This window comes from Mirounga angustirostris, unplaced genomic scaffold, assembly GCF_029215605.1.
Source record: "Mirounga angustirostris isolate CCGP_5_RB_7025 unplaced genomic scaffold, mMirAng1.0.hap1 SCAF_15, whole genome shotgun sequence".
In the NCBI taxonomy this organism is placed as follows: Eukaryota; Metazoa; Chordata; class Mammalia; order Carnivora; family Phocidae; genus Mirounga; species Mirounga angustirostris.
The window spans coordinates 54,964,299-54,969,310 of record NW_026991723.1 but is presented as its reverse complement, the minus strand read 5'-3'; positions in this window follow the sequence as shown (position 1 = coordinate 54,969,310).

The window sequence follows — 5,012 nt, the reverse complement described above, 5'->3', positions numbered from 1 at the left end:
TTCCGCTGAGTTACCACCTGTATATTAATAAGGTCACATCAGGGGCGCCTGGGTGGCTCAGTCGTTAAATGTCTGCTTTCGGCTCAGGTCATGATCCCAGGGTCCTGGAATCGAGCCCCACATCAAGCTCCTTGCTCCGCAGGAAGCCTGCTTCTCCCTCTCCCACTCCCCCTGCTTGTGTTTCCTCTCTTACTGTGTCTCTCTCTCTCAAATAAATAAATAAAATCTTTAAAAAAATAAGGTCACATCAGAAGACACCAGGAGTGTTTCAGAATCATGTCATCAGGTAATGGTCAATGAGGTGAAAAAAAATAATTTCATCAGAACTGAAAATTTTCCCCTTGTCATTATTTTTAAAATCTCCCTAGTGAGAGTAGGTTTATGGTTAATGCCAGAGCAACCCTCAGTTTAAGTGATATATTATCACTTTTGACAGGTATATATCTTTAATATGAAATTTCAAGAAATCATAAGTAGATCACTTCAATGTGTGATTAGCATTTACTATCTAATATTTTTGGCATGTTTAAAGCAATCCAAGTTAAAAAAGAATCCCTTGTATCATAAAGGAAAGAGAGTTGAAGTAACTGAACCCAAGTTATATCTTCAGCAAAATCCTCTTCTATCGACTGGGTAGTACATGTTTGTCTCTGGCTATCTTTGATGACAAAATCATTGCCAGATCTTAAATACTTAAAAGACTGTAAACTCATCAATAAAAACTTCATTCTTTTTTTGTTTACTTTGTTAAAAACAAGTTACAAAAATTACTTAACCCTAACATGGTTTACATAGGAATAACAAACAAAATTATTTTGCTTGATCATCATATTCAAGAAAGATGACATATTTGAGCATAATGATATATTTGTTCATAATGATATATTTGAGCTAAATGATATATTTGAGCATACAGTTTTATTAATAGTAGTGATAGATTATACTTGTCTACAAATTATTTTTTTCAACCGAAGACAGGTTTATTCATTTATTCATTCATCATTTCTTGATTTTAGTTATGGTGAATACAAAAACAAGTAAGTCAAATACTAATGTATTTTACTTGTTAAATCATAGATTTAAGATCATAATCTGTGAATTAGGGAAGTTATTTGATTAATCCAGAAGTTGATCTTAGGAATTTATCCTTTTAGAATTAGATATATTATGATATATAAAGAAAGGATAATGCTATAATGTTTAGTAAGAGGTAAAAATGCCAAAAAATGCAAAAAATTCACATAATTGTAATTGAATTTTGATGTTTATCAGGAACCCTTATTAGATTTTATTTAGCCTTTAAGAAATAGTCCTAAACATTCTTCCTATTAAAATAGGTCATTTCACACAAGTTGTTACTTACAAAGTTCTGCTACTTTCTACTTTCTTCAAGAATATGCTCTTTTTATTTTGTTTGTGAAAAGTCTGCAGTAATCAAAACAAAACCAAAGCTATATTCCAATATTGAAAAATTGATATAAATTATAGATGGGATGATTTTTATCATAAATTTTGCAAAATGTGCTCCTCTATCAATCTCTTCTATGAAAGTAAATAAATTTGCAAACACTTATATTCTCTATTAATAGCCATTTTATCAAGATATTGTGAAATCAGTTTTGTGGATCATTTGAATAAATTGAATAGAAAGATATAAGAAATAGTGCAATTTCTGATAATGAGTTCTTTAATCTGAAGTACCTATTATTATTTCTAGGACTAAAATTACTGTGTATTTTTATTACTTTCCAGGAACTAAAGGTGATTTGCAAATACAATTCCAAAAAGAGGCAATTTCAATATTAGAAGTTTGCAAAGAAAACAAAAGAAAGGGAGATTTGACTATGTGTAACTCTTCCAAGGGCAGATAGGACACGCAGCAAGCACATGCATATCTAAGAAATCAAACACATGTTGTTGATGCAACTGCTTTAGTTCATAGTGAACATTATTTTAAGTGCTATTGTTTTTTTTTTAAAGATTTATTTATTTATTTGAGAGAGCGAGAATGAGAGAGAGTACATGAGAGGGGGGAGGGCCAGAGGGAGAAGCAGGCTCCTTGCTGAGCAGGGAGCCCGATGTGGGACTCGATCACGGGACTCCAGGATCATGACCTGAGCCGAAGGCAGTTGCTTAACCAACTGAGCCACCCAGGCATCCAAGTGCTATTGTTTTGATTATTTTTGTACTTGGCTCTTGAACTTCTTATGCTTAAACCAAAACTGACTTCAGTGGGTGTTTCATAAGTATTGTATAGGTATATGAAGAAATTATTCTTGACTGTCACACTATACCATACGTGGTCCTTGCAAAACCGAAGAAGGCAGGGAGCTATTTCTTGTAGAGAGTTCATTCACTCTCAGTGTTACTAGGGATTCAAAGTAGACTTCATGTAGTTTACCAATTAATCTGCAGGGTATCTGGCACAAGCTGGAAAGCAGTGGGACCTGCTGAGATTTGCTGAAGACCTGTGTGGAGGAGAGCTCATATGACAGATCAGCATTACAGTTGGTTTACCCCAATTTGTAAAATGGTAATGTTTGCTTGTGTGGTTTAGGCCCACCAAGAGATTGACACTTTTTTTTTCTTTTTTTTAAAGATTTTATTTATTTATTCATGAGAAACACAGAGAGAGAGAGAAGCAGAGGGAGAAGCAGGCTCCCGAGGAGCAGGGAGCCCAGTGCGGGACTCGATCCCAGGATGCTGGGGTCATGACCTGAGCCGAAGGCAGACGCTTAACCGACTGAGCCACCCAGGCATCCCAAGATTGACACTTTTGAGTTAGACATTCAGGAAAACAAACTAAAAAATTCAAAGGCTTGAAGTTACATAATCCCAGGTCAAGCTTTTTTTTTTTTAATTTTTAAAATTATGTTATGTTAGTCAAATACATCATTAGTTTTTTTAATTAATTATTTTATTTTTATTATGTTACGTTAATCACCATACATTACATCATTAGTTTTTGATGTAGTGTTCCATGATTCATTGTTTGTGTATAACACCCAGTGCTCCATTCAGTATGTGCCCTCTTTAATACCCATCATCAGGCTAACCCATCCCCCCACTCCCCTCCCCTCTAGAACCCTCAGTTTGTTTCTCAGAGTCCATAGTCTCTCATGGTTCTTCTCCCCCTCCTATTCCCCCCCTTCATTTTTCCCTTCCTACTATCTTCTTCTTCTTTTTTTTTAACATATAATGTATTATTAGTTTCCAAGGTACAGGTCTGTGATTCAACAGTCTTACACAATTCACAATGCTCACCATAGCACATACCCTCCCCAATGTCTATCACCCAGCTACCCTATCTCTCCCACCCCCCACCACTCCAGCAACCCTCAATTTGTTTCCTGAGATTAAGAATTCCTCGTATCAGTGAGGTCATATGATACATATCTTTCTCTGATTGACTTATTTCGCTCAGCGTAATACCCTCCAGTTCCATTCACGTCATTGCAAATGGCAAGATTTCATTCCTTTTGATGACTGCATAATATTCCATTGTGTGTGTGTATGTGTGTGTGTGTGTGTGTGTGTGATATATATATATATATATACCACTTCTTCTTTATCCATTCATCTGTCGATGGACATCTTGGCTCTTTCCATAGTTTGGCTATTGTGGACATTGCTGCTATAAACATCGGGGTGCACATACCCCTTTGGATCACTACATTTATATCTTTGGGGTAAATACCCAGTAGTGTAATTGCTGGGTCGTAGGGTAGCTCTATTTTCAACCTTTTGAAGAACCTCCATACTGTTTTCCAGAGTGGCCACACCAGCTTGCATTCCCACCAACAGTGTAGGAGGGTTCCCCTTTCTCTGCATCCCCGCCAACATCTGTTGTTTCCTGACTTGTTAATTTTAGCCATTCTGACTGGTGTGAGGTGATATTTCATTGAGGTTTTGATTTAGATTTCCCTGATGCCGAGTGATGCTGAGCACTTTTTCATGTGTCTGTTGTCCATTTGGATGTCTTCTTTGGAAAAATGTCTGTTCATGTCTTCTGCCCATTTCTTGATTGGATTATTTGTTCTTTGGCTGTTGAGTTTGATAAGTTCTTTATAGATTTTGGATACTAGCCCTTTGTCTGGTATGTTATTTGCAAATATCTTCTCCCATTCTGTCGGTTTCTTTTGGTTTTGTTGACTGTTTCTTGTGCTGTGCAAAAGCTTTTTATCTTGATGAAGTTCCAAGAGTTCATTTTTGACCTTGCTTCCCTTGCCTTTGGCAATGTTTCTAGGAAGAAGTTGCTGTGGCTGAGGTCGAAGAGGTTGCTGCCTGTGTTCTCCTTTAGGATATTGATGGACTCCTGTCTCACATTTAGGTCATTAGTTTTTGATGTAGTAATCCATGATTCATTGTTTTCATATAACACCCAGTGCTCCATGCAGTACATGTCCTCCTTTATACCCATCACTGGGCTAACCCCTCCCCCCTCCCCCCTTCCCCTCTAAATCCCTCAGTTTGTTTCTCAGAGTCCATCGTCTCTCATGGTTCATCTCTCCCTCCAATTTCCCCCCCTTCATTTTTCCCTTCCTTCTCCTAATGTCATCCATGCTATTCCTTATGTTCCACAAATAAGGTCAAGCTTTTAAAACAACCAGACCTCCTGTTTTGAGTCAATAATAACTTGGCTCTCTTTTCTTTTTTAAAAGAAAGGCAGAATTATGTTTTAAAAATCTGTTTTGGCAGATATAAATGTTAGAAAAAAACCATTTTTTAAAAATCTTACTTGATCCCTGTGGGTCTTCATATCAAAAAAGGTGGGGGAATATCGCTTACAGTAATGAAATCATGCAATGCTTCCTTAATTTCCTTATATATGTGCTTCTTGAGTAGTTATGGTCAGAGGAGAGTTTTCTCTTTGCTGTTATTAGTCATACCCTTGAGAAAAGCTCCCAGAAGGGTATAACTCACAGTTTAACAGGAAAAAATATCCAGTTGTATGTGTGCATGTGTGTATGCTTGTTTTCCTTGTCATTCTCCATTACTCATTCCCTTGAGAG